This window comes from Nothoprocta perdicaria, unplaced genomic scaffold (genome assembly GCF_003342845.1).
Source record: "Nothoprocta perdicaria isolate Ctin4 unplaced genomic scaffold, notPer1 scaffold_186, whole genome shotgun sequence".
NCBI classification, from domain to species: domain Eukaryota; kingdom Metazoa; phylum Chordata; class Aves; order Tinamiformes; family Tinamidae; genus Nothoprocta; species Nothoprocta perdicaria.
In genome coordinates, this window is record NW_020455049.1 from 611,521 (window position 1) to 627,340 (window position 15,820).

Genomic DNA, 15,820 nt, shown 5'->3' on the forward strand with positions numbered 1-15,820 from the left:
TTCTGAAATAGGGTGAGCAGACTTTAGCTCCCTCTGAAAGTGCGAGTATGCCATTGATTTATGCGGTGGCATTTATAACATTTTTAGTATTGTTCKTCTCCTATTCAGCCTAACATTTTTGGTTCATTCTTTTTTGATGGCCTCTGTGCATTGAGCAGATGTTTTCCTTGAGCTGTCCGCAGTGACGCCTAGATCTTTTTCCTGAGTGGTTACAGTTAATTTAAAACCCATCAGTGTATTACCTCAGCAATCCCTTGATGTCATTGGTTAGAAGATCCCAGCTGGCTGCTGCTTTTAATTCTATTGCCTGTTTCCTATTATTTTTTTATTATGCTTACATTTACTCACATGCTGGGCCAGTTTTTGAAGTGAAGTGGGTGCAGTCATTTGCAAGTAGCGAACACAGGCTCTGAAATTCTTCTCTTCACATACAGAAATACCACGTTTGTGCTTAGATGTTTTCACAGAATGTAAATGATTTTTTTTTCCCCCTTAGCAGATACTGATGAGCAATGCCCTTGCAAGAAAACAAACAAAAAATGGCATGCGTTTGCACGTGCCCATCTTGAAAACTCAATTCACTCGCTGAAGAGGAGGGGAAATTTAGAAAAAGGAGTTGAGGAGTCATCTCTTCATGAAAGAGCAGCTTGTGCAGTGTATGCTGCTGGGCAGTGCCAATGGGCAGCCCATGCTGGGCAGTCCTGAGTATTTGGCACTGCGCTTTTTTGTGTAAAATTGTGACTTCAATGACCTAACGGGGAAGGGGAGGAATCCCAGCTGAACAACAGGTTGAAAAATGGGGACACAGGCAACGCAACAGCACCCGTCGTGATCTCTGTGCGGTTTCCTTGCGTATCCACCGCAGCGTGTGGAAGACCTTTAAGTCACTGCATGGTACTTCATGATGTGCAGGATAACGGAGCTGGTGCTGGGGGTCCTGCAGGGCTAAAAGCAGTGTGTGTAACGGGTGCTCTGCTCTCGGGTGGCCTCCAGCACAGTCGTGGAGTAGGGCGTGCAGGGATATAACACAGGGCTTGTATTCGAAAGCTCCCTTCTCCTTCCTGGAAGCCGGTGGAAATTTCACTCTTGCCTCCCAGAAGAGCAGCACTGAGCTGGTGTTAATGAGAGATACTGGGAGACCGGAGGAAGGAGCCAAACACTGTAACTCTGTTTAATGACTGGAAACTTTGCGAAGCTCCGTCRCCCTTTGAACCGCTTTAAAAACAACCTTTGGCAACAGCCATTTTATCTCCTGTTTTGGAAGCCGTGCACCTCCAATGCTCGGCAGCTGAGGACAGAGCCACAGGAAGATGGGACTGTTTAAACAGGAACACAGAAAGACAGCTGCAGCATGTCCAACTTCCTACTGTGAGGAAGATGAAACCAGTCTAATTTTGCTGAACTATGACTCAGTTCAGTCCAGAGATTCCAATGCCATGCAGTAAATGTTATGAGCTCCTTTGAGGGAGAAATAGCAGCAATTCAAAGGCGTGGGGAGGAAGTGCCCAGCAAGAGACAGAGATGAAATTGCCAGAAATGATGGATGAGGAAAGCCCATTAGAGGACCGCTGAGCAGAACCTGAGAGCAAAAAAAGAGATGAATGGCCCTGGCTGACCAGGCTCCACAGCAATCTTTGTGATGTGGGTAAGAACAAAAGCAAGCCACACTCGGTGCCGCTTTGTGGGGCCTGCACGATGACGTGCTGTTGCCTCCSTGCGCCGAGCTCCTGGGTGGGTGATGGATTGTCCTCTGCAAGGACTGAGCTGTGGTGGATTGCTCGGTTCCTGAGTGTACGACTCCGCGCGTTGCTTCCCGCTAAGGCCAGGCAGCCTGTCTGGCTGCATCAGTGCAGCTCGTGCCAGAAATGATTGTGAGCAGCGAGCTACGCCCATGAGCTTCGGTGCAGAGTCTTGCCCATTAATCTTAAGGTAGAGCAGAAATAACACGTCTGACAAGCCGGCATGTGGAAGAGATGAGATGCCTGAGYGAGTGCATGCAACCACAAAGCCGTGCCCTATCGGAGCTGTGCATTGCAGCCCATCTTTTGAGGGTGATGGGACTAAACAGTCCAGGAATGGAAGCAGATGCAAAGGSGTTTTTTGCAGATATTTCAGGTGCAGAGTGCTCCAGCACATGGCTGGTGATCACAGCGGGATTTGCTGATTCATAAGAGCAATCAAGAAGAGTGGAAAATGCTTTCCTAGTGCACTTGATGCTGGCCAACCTGCCCATCTGCTCTATGGCAGATGCAGTGAGGACGTGCAGCAGCACCTTTGAGGCGAATCTTGGATGAAAAAGGCTGGAAACTGAAGCAAGGGACCATGTCCTGCTCAACACTGCTATGATGGATTACAAGGGGAAGGGACTGGGAAAAAAGGTCAGGATATTCTGAAATGTTACTGTGTGTCAAGAGAAGTCACTAAGGAGCCACATTGCTGAAGTGTCTCACAGGTGAAAGAGGTAGAAGGCTGGTTCCAGCAATGAACAGCTGGACCAAAGAAAGCCCCAAAGCCCTCAGCAGAAATCCTCTGGCACTTGTTTTATCATGTTGTCCACTTTCTCATTGCCCAAGCAAAACCAGACTGGGCTGCAGTGCCTTGGAGCAGCTGGTCTGTCCATCAAGAGGACCAGGTGAAGAACGGCAATGCAAGAGACCAGAGGTAGATGGGAAGGTAAAAGGCAGKGCAGGCTTGTACCTGCACTGGAGGGCTTCAGTGAGCTTCCTTGCTGGAAAAAGGCCTCCAGCTGGCCCAGCCAACCTAAGCAGGAGAAGTCAGGCCAGCTCTGGCAATAGCAAGTGCTGAGGATGAACTGTGTGAGGTCGAACAACTGGAACTCCTCCTCAGGCCCGCAAGGTGCGGTGGGAAGCAACTCCTGGCATTTCCAGTCTGAAGCCTCTATTGCTACTGAGAGAAATGGATAGTCCTCTCACCTTTCTTTTTTCCATTGCTGATGGGCCAGTTATTTAACAGCTGCTCCTCTACCCTAGCAAGATTTCAGCTTCTCTGTATTTAAATGCAGGCTCCTTTTTCRGTGAATCAGCTCCTCGCTAACTTCTTTGTAAACTGCAATAGAGCAGGATATTCCTAATGCAGAGCCAGACTCCGTAAGCAACTTACTGCTTGATAACCAAATTCAGAGGAGATTCCTTTCTGTTGCAATCCACCTTTGTGACACTAGTATTTATGGCCATTTTCTTGCCAAATACCTGCCAGCCTCTTCAGGAACCAYTTTCAGTGTATCCAAAAAAGTGGGAAGGTAACAACAGAGGGGTTGCTGCACAGGCKGTTGATGTGATTTATTTATTTTTTCTTAATGAGCCCAAGCCTCATTAAGAGGAGCCTCTTCCTCACACACCTTCGTTGCCCCTTGGTAGGAGCGTTCAGCCTCTGAGCTGTGTGTATGCACTTGGCAAACAAGGCCTTACCGATGCAATCCCCCTGGGAACAATGTGAGGCAGGAATGTCCTAAAGCCAGAGGCACTGTAACCTAGCGCCGTGCTGAACAATGTGGAAGAAATGCTGTCAATTCTGTGTCTTTATGAGCTATTATATTCCCAACTAGCCCCCTCCAACAGTTTGCTCAGCACACTGACTTTCCAGGAGCTTTCTTAATGTTTGGAACAAGTTACCTATCTCCTGCCAGAACCGAGAAAGAAACACGACTGGCTGACGAATACCATATGTTCCAGGCTGGCCAAAGGAAACCTAATTGTATTTTGTTTAGCTTGTCTATTTAACTGAGTTGCTGTAACAAGAATTTTTTTTTTTTCCTCAGATAAATGTGGCCGATGCCTTCTCCTTCTGCATGGGAACTGTGCTGGAACAGTTCCACATTTTGTCCTGGAAACACAGGACMGAGCCTCCTGCCATTGCTCTCCATAGTTCTCTCCTGCTAGGTAAAAGTGAAGGCAATGCAGTTGTTAATGGGAGTGATCGTTAATTGTGGGCCTAAAATCTCATTTTAGGCAGGGAACATCCAGTTCTAAGAATGCAGCAAAAATATTTATACTGATCAAAAAGACTTTTTTCCAGTTGCTGGTGCATCAAAATGGGAAGTGCGTTTTCGTGACGKGGAAGTGGGAGCACAGAACCATGGATGTTGAGTATCTGAATGTAAAATTGCTCTATTTAAAGTAACTTAAAACTAGAAGTGCAGTGGACTGCAGGAGCCAGACTCTGGCCTCTGTTCTGAGACTAGCAGYGAGAGTAATGCCACCTGAGGAACACAGGTTTGAATTTGTAGGTCCTTGAAGGACACGGAGGTGGGTTGGGCTCCTCGAGACACCAGGTGCTTACACTAGACCCCCAATGAGTTAAAGGGGCCTTTGGGAATGTATTTCTCCTCCTCTGTTTCACTGCAGTATGTCATTTGGAGCTGATGGCTTCCCCTTGATGTGCTTTGTTTGTAAAGACTCTCAGTGCTTTGAATGGAACATCATCTTACATTTTGGTTGCATCTAGCACAATAACTCTCCCCTTGGAGGGGAGAGGGAGTATCTTTGGGCATCATCATGTTGTATTAAACTTGGACTTGCCTACCAGAGAGGAGGCAGCTGCAAACTTGAGACATCTTTTCCCTGTAGCATATAGACACATTCTTGCTGGTGTCCTGGGCAGTCTCTGCAGTGGCCTTAACAGTAGCATGCAGTGAGTTTTGCATGGGCTAACAGAGTTGCAAGTGTTAAGTGTATGCTGTCTTGGCAGGCATGCAGAAAAGGGTGGAGGCCTTCAYTTCTAGCTGAGCAGAAGAGGGGGAATGGAAGTAAAAAGCAACTGTCACTTAAAATAGATCTCTTTCCTCCCTGTCTCTTATTTATCTCATCCTTTCCTGTTTACAGCATCACTTCCCACAGCTTCCATTCTGCTCACTTGGAGGTCAGGTCAACCCACGGTCTGAACAACAAATTGGTGCAAGTGTGTCCATCTGATGCCATCCAGAAAAGACAGGCTGTTGGCCACTTGTCATTCCATTAGCTGTTTGCTGTCATGCCACAGCAAAGTGGGGGACATCCCAGGTTTAATCAAAGACAGAATTTGTCCTGACTTTTGCCTCTTTCTTCTGAATGACTTCTTTGTCCTGCCAGATCCTTTCGCTTTTGGCTCATTTATCCACAGTATACTTGCACTCTTTTGCCATGTGTTTAGTTGCCCACACAAGTACACTCAGATGCACGTTCAGCGACCCACCTATCTAGATATTCATAGAGGCTGAATCACCCTTTGTTGTACACTCATAGACACGCTTGTAGTTGGGCTCGRCTTCTCATGAGCTGTAAGAAGTTCTCTTTCAATCTGTTGCCCCTATGTCCTCAAGGCAGGGAAAATGCTTCCCTACTGGAGGCCATATAGGCCATGTCAGCAACCCTGTTACTCTGAATTTTAAAAATGTAGAGCCATATAAAAAGACTGTAGTGCCTCCAACCATGTGGAAACAAATGGTGAGTTTCTCCATCCCACCTGTGGTTTGAGGTCCTCCTCTAGAAGGATCTGCACATTCCCATGGCATCAGGCAGAGCATTGGTGGAGGCACGCCTAACTGATGTTCCCTTTTGTTGGGGTGCAAGAATGTCTCAAAGCCATTTCTACAAAACTCCTAGTGCCCTTCCTTGGCCTGACCCCACCGATCATTGTCCTAATGATCCAACATGAGAAATTTCCAGGTCGAGGCTTTGTCAGAGACCATCTGTTCTGCACACATCTGTAGGCCCATGCACAGCCACTCTGGTGCTCCAATGTGTACACMTTGGATAAGGCATTCCCTGATCAGAAACATCTTTAAAATAATAAATCCATTTTCTGAACATCCCCTATGACTGCCCTATTCAGTATTTAGTGCTTCAGCTCCCCTCCCCCTACCACTCTAATTTCTTTACCCACATTGGACCGTTTAAGAATTAATGAAGGCCAGATGGATGTTCTGCAAAAGTAGGATCACTATATTTTGTAGTAGGCTCTGGCTTGATGCCTCCTTGTCCTTCACATCCTCAGTACAGCTAATAACAACCAGAGGCGGCAGCCCTCGGAGTGAGGTAGAGCCCACCTCAGCGGTGACGTCTCTGTGACCACAAAGGATTTCTTGGGGATCTGGAGTCCGACCAACTTTCAGCCGTAAGAGCCCTGAGATCTGGTTTCATCTCTCACCAGCACTGGCAAGGATGGACTCTGCTTGTCTGAGCTGTCCAACAGGAAGGCAGCAAGCGAGGCCAGCACTGGATTTCTAAGGGGGAAAGGAAGGAAGGAATAAATTTGATGTACTTTGGTGCTTGTAAAAATAAGGAATGGATTGTTCTAGTGGGAGCTGTCCATGTATTGAGATAGCAGAAGTGATGCACTATATAACCCTCACTTTTGCAGCATAGTATTAGAAAGTCTGTCATGTACTGCTAATCCTCAAGGTAAGGATTGACTGAGGCAAGGTGGTGTATCGATTTTTAGACTTAGATCTAGCAACAGGTTTAGAAGCTGGTAAGATGCTATTGCTSCACAATTGTGTTTCCTTGCTGTGTGAGCAGAGCATCCTCTGCAATGTCTGTCTCAGCCATCTCTGTTTCAGACTCTCCTTTGGCCATCTTCAGGCAAACATGTGGAGTATGCTGGAATTGTTTGTATTGATGTGGATATTGGCACGCTTGTGTGTGGGACAGTAACAGAGACTTTGATAAGATGCAAACCTGATCTTGTTGCTCCTTGCAGAGAGTGAGCCTGTTAACCAAGTTTTGGGGTCTAAAACTCATTTTGATTTGCTGAACAGTACAAGTCCGTGCCCGTGTTGACTGTATTTCCCACAGTGTTTTGCCCTGAAGGCCAAGGCTAGTCTGGACAGTGGTAGACATAGATAATACTAGCTAGGGTAAGGTGTGATGTTGCATGACTTGTCTTATCACAGCTTTACAATTAGCATTCAGAAATGGCTGGACCATGATCTTMTTATGTGTTGATAACCTTAATGTAAGTTTGCAATGACTTCTGTCATTTTGCCATTGTGACAAGCCTTGTAGTTGCTCGTAACAATTCACAACGCGTATTTCTATCTTCCATCAGTCTCAAGTTGTTCTGGCTCTTGTGCAGCTTCCTCACAGTTTTGTTAGGTGGTGGGATTTCTGCACAAAAAAAGTCATCCCCAAACAAACTCAAACTTCGTAGATATTCAGCACAGAACCTTCTCTCTTTCTCCCTTCTCTCTCCATCCCCTTCAAACATACCTGTGGGTAGAGGTAGTGTTATTGGAACAGCCTACTTGACTGCTGGAATATTTTCCACTCAGATCCATTGACTTCTAACTCATGTTTTCATTGGATCAACACCTTTTGAGGCCAGTTAAAGCTGGTTGTATTTGAAAACTTGGAGGCTGTGTGTCACCCTACTATCTTTTCTTGATTTCACCTCTAGAAGGCAGTGATGATATGTCTAAACACAATCACCCAAATGGAGTGTATAGCTCTATTTCCTTCTTTACTGTGATTCCTTTATGAATTAACCTCTGTACATGCTAAATGCATCCCATAGAAGGAGCATGATTTTAGAGTGTGTTTAAGGCAAAAACTGTAAAGGAGGTAGAAACTACCATTTTCTTCTTTTACCATTTCTGAGAAAGAAGGATTTTTGCTGCTTTCATTGTAGAAATAAAGCACAGTATTTTTTTTATTAAAAAAAGTGATGACCTGTGAAAATAAAATGTGACCTGGTGTAAGGCTAAGAGCTAATCTTCCTGACACTTCCTGCTAAACCCACTGTCTTTTAGGAACTGGCAAAGCTGGTTTGAAGCCTGCAGTTCATCCCACTGTGATCTCTAGTTTGGCCATCCTAAGCATTCATTTCTTGGGGTTCTGCCCTGCTGTCTTCCATCCTTCTATCCATCTTGCACTGGCTGGAAAGAAGCAATGCAGGAGCACAATAAGGGATGACTGACGAGGGGCAAATTAGCAGAAGAGAGAGGTTGGACTCCTTGTGCAACTTTTCTTATTATGACTATTTTTTTAATTTTTCCCCCCTCTGTTTTAATATTGCCCCTAGGACTGAAGAAAAATTGACATTTGATTGCATCCCCTGTTCTGTGATAAGAACCTTTTAATTTGCCCAGAACTGCAGTCCCTAAAGGAAAACAAAAAATAGCTAGATTAGTTGGGAGTTAAAGTAAATAAATAAATAAAACCACTCCAGAGAAGTGGGAATTACCATCTCCTGCTTGCTGAATATTGCTATCCCTTGTTGAATAACCTCATAAAGCTTGTGATGTTTGTGGATTTTATTTGAGTCGCGGCTCCTGGAATCAAGAGGTTGAATGAGATTCTCAGCTTCTTATTTGTTTTTGTTTTTTTAAACCAGCTTTTTTAGCTCTCTTGATCCTGGAAGAAAACAACATCCCTTGAAAATATGAAGCCTCGAGGGTCCAGATGAGAAAACAGATGAAAAAAACCTCCAAATACTTTTGGGTTGGTTAAGTTTTATTATTTTGAAGCCTATATCATTCTGCTCTCGGGCCACACACAACACTTCCAAATATTTGAAGTTGGCAGCGCTTGTGCTTTTCATCCAAAGGGTTTTACAGAGCGTTGGTAGCCCTGGTGAGCGTGGGGGATGATAGTGCACGGAGGGCCTCACAGGCCTGCGGACATTTTGCGCAAGGCCTCACGCAGGCCCTGCGGTAGTCAAAGGAGTCTTAATGCCCTTTGTTTATCCTTTCTGTGTTTCAGTTGTCCGTCRCTAAGGACGGAGGAAAAAACCACCTGTGAAGTCTAGTAGAGAGGTGGGATTTTAAATCGAGTTTGCTGTGGTTATTTCTGTGGCCCACCTACAAAATCATGGCGTGTCTATGGGAGAGGCRAGAAGGTCCTTAGCGGTGCAACGGGACCTAGTGATGATTTGAGGCAGGAAATGCAGGCAGATGTTGCACAGGGTAGAGCAAGAGTGAGAACAGCTCCTACAAACAGAGAAAAAAGGGGCTACGACCAAGCCAATCACAGCCACTCCTCCTGACCATGGTGGTTGTGTTGTTGTTCTCTCTGCTTTTCAAACAATATGCAAGGAACCATCCAATATCCTAGGGCTTTTGTTTATCTAGATTTTTATGAGGAAAAAAATGTTAGAGGAGAAAGAAATGAGAGGAGAAGTACAAGCATTCCTTCCAACCAGAAAGTCATGAGTTTTGATTCAGTCTAATTACACAAGTGATATTTTTATAACCTCTGTGAAGCCTCCTTACTTTCTTGGTGTGTCTCCATTGTTTATGTGACAGTGGCCAGGTAGCCAAGGCAAAATAATGTCTCAAAAAAAAATTCCTCTGGCCTTGGAATACGCTGCATTCTCTTTTTGAATTCATAAACAAGGCTGTTTTCGTGATTTCAGGCCTCTCAGGTTCTTTTGTTGCCTCGTCCTCTAAACCAGTTATTCATATTCTGCCCAGCCCTGGGCCATGTTGGCAGCTTTATAACATCCTTAAAATGTGCACAGAGGAGTACATAATGGGGCGAAATCTCCAGTAAACTAAATTGCCACTACTTCCCCTTCTGTTTTTAGTGCAGAACTTGGTTTTTGCACAGCCCACTAAGAGCTGCAGGGGTATGGTTATGGCTGTCCCTGCTCTTCAGTGATGCTTTTTACCTTCTCATAGGGTTAAGTGAATTTGTGGTGCAGGGATCCAGCACATTGGAGCTGCATTTAGGCATCCAAGGGCCGCATTGCTCTGCGGCAATGCTGGGGAGGTTTTAGGCACCCAGATGTTGCTCATCCCCTTAGGCAGCTAGCATTGCTCCTACTGACTGCCTGCTGCTAACATCTCGATGGAGATATTTATTGATGCAGTGGCTGATACCAAGGCCACAAAACCTTAAACTTTGTAGAGAAGATCCCTGTGACTGTTTTGAGCTGCTGCTGCTTTGAGATGAGCAATATCCTTGTTCACGTGACAGCAGGATGAGTCTTCTGTAGAGAAACTGCCATCCGGAGGTGGGGGAGGATAGCATCTGCTTCAGGGTTTCTGTGCTGTTATGTGTCCATGTGCCCTTTGCCGATCTGTACTGAAACACAGAAATCTTTGTGGCAGGACAGGTTCATGGTGTGCATCTGTGAATCTCTGATGAAGAGCAGTGTTGATCTCTAGGAGGAAGATACCCAATTCATTGGCCAAGTGTATGATATTAGGAAGTAAAAGCCCTCCTTATCTTCAGCTCTCAGTCAAAGTATTCTGTAGCCTAAGGCAACTGATAGCTCTTGCTAAGTCTTATGCGAGCATCTGTAGTTCTCAGTTTGGTTGCAGACTGGCCTCCCTGAAATTATCACAGGCGTTGGCTGGGCTTCACGCATTTCTCCTTGTGCTCTGATTAATCTGAATCATTAATCCTCTTGGACTTATATCCTGCTATGCTGATTCTCAGCCAAAATCCTGAAACAGCGAGTCCCACAATTTAACCAGGTCTTGAAGTTCACACCCATTGCTTGGATGCTTTCCTGAACTTTTGCCGCCAGCATCTCAAGTACACCACCTCCATAGGACAACACCACGTAGCTTGGACTATTGGCTCTAGTACCATCTGCAGTATGATATTGTGAGGGTCATGTCTCCTCTCTGCTTCTGTCTATATTTACCTTTGCAGACTGCAAAGTTTTAAAGAAATCTTCAAAAAATGCCTCTGGCTTTGGTTGTTCAGTAAGTAATGTAATGTCAGTAATAACTGTGGATGCTGGTTGCCTCTCACTTGTTGCTCTTGAGATGTGGCCTATTTCGTTTATTTAAAAAAAAAAAAAAAAAAGACCTCATCCAGAGGTGTATCAGTCCTTGTTTAATCATTTGCTGAATTATTTGAGCACCGTGATCACTTTGGCTTCTTGGACCTTCCTGATGAGGTAACTACAGTGCTGCTGAGAGATTTGAGGAGTCCAAAGGTAAATYGGACTCCTGTGCATGGATCTGAAGCATGCCGAGACCCTTGGGGCTGCTCTGAACAGCAGGACTGGACATTAATTCCACAGCAAGCCTCTGTGCCCTTTCCATCYTTGTGATAAATGAAATTGAGCTCTCAGCTGGTGAGTGATTAGCACTGGTCTCTCACCAGTGGTCAGCTATGRCTGAAGACTTCTGAGCTCTTCCCACATCTACTGATCTTTCTTCATGTGTTTGTGATGGTCTGTCGTCCATACGTTGCATGTTTGRAACAATTGGTACTAAGTCTCATCTTGGGTGGTGGTTTGGGTGATGTGGAAATAAGTGGATGTTCTCTAAGTATAATTTAGTCAGGGGACTGCCTGGAGAATGACCTRAAGCTTTTGGTAGAGCCACGGTGGCCCGTGAAGGATGGACTAGGAAAGAGAGAAGGACGAAGAAGAAAAGAGAAAATAAATGGGTCAAGTTTCAAAGATGGTGGATGGAYTCTTGGATTTGGATGTGAAATGACAGCACGTGTGAAGGAAGGCAAGGCCTGAATCAGAGATACGGGAGAAAGAGGCTTGCTCACCTGAGAGAAGGAATGTTCACCTTGAGGAGTCCAGGAGTAGGAATATCTGATTCAAGATAGGCCRTGGTAGGAAGAGATGGAAAGATGGTATGAGTCAGGGGGTGAGAAGAGCCAAATTCAGCACTCCTTTTAAACAGAGGAAACTCCACTGACATCTTATAGCTGCAGGCAAGTACCAGCAAAAACATCTGGGCTGGATCTGAATCTGCATGGGGGCCCTTGGCTTCAGCAGTACCGCGCYGGTTTCGTGCACGTGAAAGGTTTGGCCCTTTGTTTGTTTTCCTGCCTTCAGGACGGGCTGTTTCGGGGGWCCTATGGAGGTCTCGAGCTCACTTGGTGGGAGTCGAGGCAGAGGGTTTCCTGGTAAATGAGAAAAACACTGTCCTTCCATCCCGCTTCATCTGCCTGGGATTTCCGACTGAAAGGCACTGACTAATTCCATCTGGCATGCTGACCACGCTTCAAAGACTGCAAATCCTGCGACTTTTAACTTACTACAAACAAAACCATGCAAAAAAAAAAAAAAAAAATGCAGGGGGGTGGGGGGAAGCAGCTCTCCCGAGGGACAGTCGCTGCGAAATCCAAAACAAGGTCTCAGCGCCTGCCCTGCTGCTCCGCCTGACGCCAATGTTTTTTCTGTCCCTTTTAAAACTAAACTAGAGTATTCCTGACTCCTCCGTTCGACACCTCCAGCTCCCTTATTCCCCTCTGTGAGCGGGGCGGGGGGAGGAGGCTGGAAGGAAAAGGCCAGAGCAGAGGAGGAAAGAAATGACTGGTATTGATCCACCAGGGCTGGCCAGACTGCAAGAAATTCCGGTTCATGAAAAATGTTGCGGTTTAGAACATTTGTTTTCGTTCCATGGTGGGATGAAACCAAGACTTTCTGCAAGGGGAGGGGGGAGAAGAAGAAAAATGATTTTTTTTTTTAATTTTAATTTTTGTGTGTTTATTGAAGAGGGACAGCTTCCCTGTGGTGTGGGAACCCACACCATGGGGCCGGGGAGTCTGTCTCCTTCTGCCYGCCTCTCACATTGGTGCTGTTCTCCTTTAGCACAGGAAGAGCAAGGCTGCAGCCCCCATGGGGATGAGGTGAGATGCGGTTTGGGGTTCTCACTGCCTTCTAATGGTGGCATCACAGACAGCTGGTGACAGAAAGACAAAGCCGATTCACCACTGAGTCTTTTTAGATGCTCTTCGCTTCCTGCCGCCTCCAGCTCAGCAGACACATAGGGCAGAATCTAGGGGAGCTCTTTGGGACCAGGGTTTATTGCTACRACAGTCATGACAGCTTGGCACTTGGCAGCGAAACTCAAGCTCAGCTCTTCCATTGCTGAGCTTTGTTTTACCTGCTAAGTGGGGCAATGGGCTCCTCRGCGTGGGTATGAGGGGCTGGATCCACAGCTGCTGGGAGGTGGAGGGGCTTTGACTTCAGCAGTGTGAAGTAAGGAGGCTCTGAGTCAGAAATTGTGCAAAGGGGTGTTTGGAGTGATTTAAAAAAATGTCTTAAATATGTGGCTTTTCCCTTAAAAAATGAAGGGAAATGTTGGCTTTTCCCACAGCATACTGGTCTCAGATAATGGGAATTCCTTACATGGAAGTGTAGGAGGAGGTAAAAAACAGGCCTTGTCTAGCACTGGAAGGTTTGAAGAGGTCAGATATTAGGGCACAGATACAGCTCATTTGTGCAGCATGGTGRAGGGAGACCTGAGATTGTCTCTACATGAATAAACAGTGTCTTCTGCTGAAGAGCTGGTGCTAATGTGTAGGAAGTTTCTTGGTACTGGCTGTATCTTGCAGTTTGAGCAGGCTAGTGGTGAACTAGGCTTTTTCTATCTATCCCAAAGGCAGCGTGCTAATCGATCAGTAAATCTGGGAATGGGATGTAGGAGTCCTGCTTCGCCATCTCCTGCCCAAGCCTCTTGGCAGCTCTGCTTTGGCCTTGCACTCGGGCTGCTGAAGTGGGCAGGGAACAGTGTCATCTGGAGGCACCTTYGTGCTGCGCCTGCGAGTTCTTGGTCAGCTCCAAAATCGCATCCTGTGCGTTGGGATGTGCAGCCCAGGCTCTGGCTGGCAGGCTTGTCCCGGTGGCTGAGGAATGGCTGTGGAATCCAGGCAATCCTGCGGCCCCCCTGCACAAAAACCAGCCCGGGTCCCATCACTGGCTGACGTCACGGGGATGGAAAGTTATGGAGTGCTCTAACTGGGAACCCCTGGGAGCTGCCTTGTCCATTTTCCAGGAGGTAAAAATCTTTTTGGATGCCCGTAAGAAACTACGTGGGGAAAAGAGGTGGAGAGGGAAAAGTGTCTGCCCTGACTCAAAGGGCTTCTCCAGAGGGCTGTGGGATTGCAGGGAGGGGGGATGAGGTGGGTACTATAGGCAGGCCTATGTACCACTAAGCCACAGGCATGAAGTTTTGGAGCTCGCAGGCCTAGGTGCACAATGGGACCTTCATCAGCTCTTTCCAAGGCAGGAGGCTTGCAATAAAACCTGAAGTGCCTGGTATTTTAATTGTCAAAGGCCACCTCTTCCAGAACGAGTGCTTTGGAGCAGCCAAAGAGGACAGAGCCTAGGCTGCCACGGGAAGGCTGCTGACAGACCATGTTTATTCCTCTAAGAGGGATTTCTTGGCAGGGATTATATTCAAAGCTTTTTCGCTGGTTCCAAGTCTGTCATGCTGGTGGGTCCCCCCTTCCCACTGCCTTCATGCAATGCAGCACTCGGGACTCGGCCACAATCCAGTTCCCCCAGTGCTGTTATCATGAGGCAGAAGTCATTTAAAGCCACCATGGCCCAGAAACTTGAGGCTGCCTGGCYTCTTCAGCCTTCTTCTTGAGGGTGGTGTCTTATTCTAGAGGGCTTCCTAGCAAAAGGGACTGATTGTGGCCACTGCTGTTGGGCTACGGAAGGTGAGAGCTGAGCCTTGGCTGCAAGAACAACTTGTAGGCAGCTGCCCTTGAAGGTGAGGCCTATCTCTACCTGATGGGGCATGTGTAAAGCAGTCTTTTGCAGCCTGGTAGCATCCAGAAGACCCCAGCATGTTGTCAGCTTCTGAGGTAGTATACAGCTTTCTTCTGKTTCAGTACTTGTAACAAGAGGTGAGTGACGGCTGTTTCACAGCAGCTTCTCCCTATCTGTGGCTCTTCTGAAGACATGGGTGCTGCTCACTTGCCGTGGCTTGGTGTTTTACTGCTGTATCCCAGGTGCCACCCGCATGTGCAAAATGGCTCGCTCTTGCTCGTTAACCCTCTTGCATTAACTTCATTAGCAGATTTCCTTTGTCTTCACCTGGCCTGTCTCCTGTGTTGCAGATGGGCCAAAGTGCTGCCAAAGGGTGGCAAAGCAGTACCTGGCAAATTTATAACCACAAAAGTATCTGAAGATAAGCCTGGAAATCTCTCCCCAYCCAACGAAGCTAAAAGCAGTGATGTAACTTTAACACTGCATTTTATTTCTTATTGTCACTAGGCATGCGTTCATGTTATATTGACTGAGCTCAGGCTTGGAAGAGGGTAGGGGAATGCTGTTCCCTTGGTCTTACTCTCTCTTATTTTTGTGCAAGAAACAGCTCGCTGTTCTCCCTGTGCCCAAGGACACAGATGCTCTCTGCATCTCCGCAGGCTACGTTGGAAGGAGTCGCTGTGCTCTGTTTTAAATACTTGACAACCCCCTCATTATTTATCGAGAAGCCTGCCTGGTAAATCAGCATAGTCTGGAGCCTGCAGAATGTTACTGTGAGTGATACGTATCTGTATATTCTATAGTGCTGGAAGATTTGTTGAATCTTGTGAAGTTCTTGGCTTCAGAAAGTCGCTTTTCAGGCACATTTTTYCCTTGTAACTGAATTCCAAGTTCATTAGCGACTTCCCCTCCTGCTTTCCTCTCTCCCCTCAAACGGGACAATCATTTTCAAAACAAAGGCAGGCAACCGTCTCTACACCAGATTCTCTTCTCCAAGGYGAACCAGAGGTGATACACGGTGGACTGTGGAACACTTCAGACTCATGGCAAGGTACAGTGGCCTCCTTGTATCTTATTTGAGGCGTGGAGGAGCCTAGTACCTCTTGAAGTCATTCARCATTTCCTAGCATAAGACCATGTGTTCAATTGCTTATGGCTTTGCCAATCTGTAGTTCTTCTCACTGAGATTTTTTTGGTGCCATGCGTGTGACTCACGCTGGATTTTTCTTGGGATGGTTTCAGCTGAAATGGTTCAGCCATTTCCAAGAATGAGACTAGGAGAAAGCACCATTTCTTTTCCTTTCATGTTGGGAGAAAAAGATGACCAMAAACAACAACAAAAAAGGTATCCTTGCAGTGAGGCTCTCCCATGGTTTTCTTCTTATGAGTGAAAAGGAGATTTGACCAA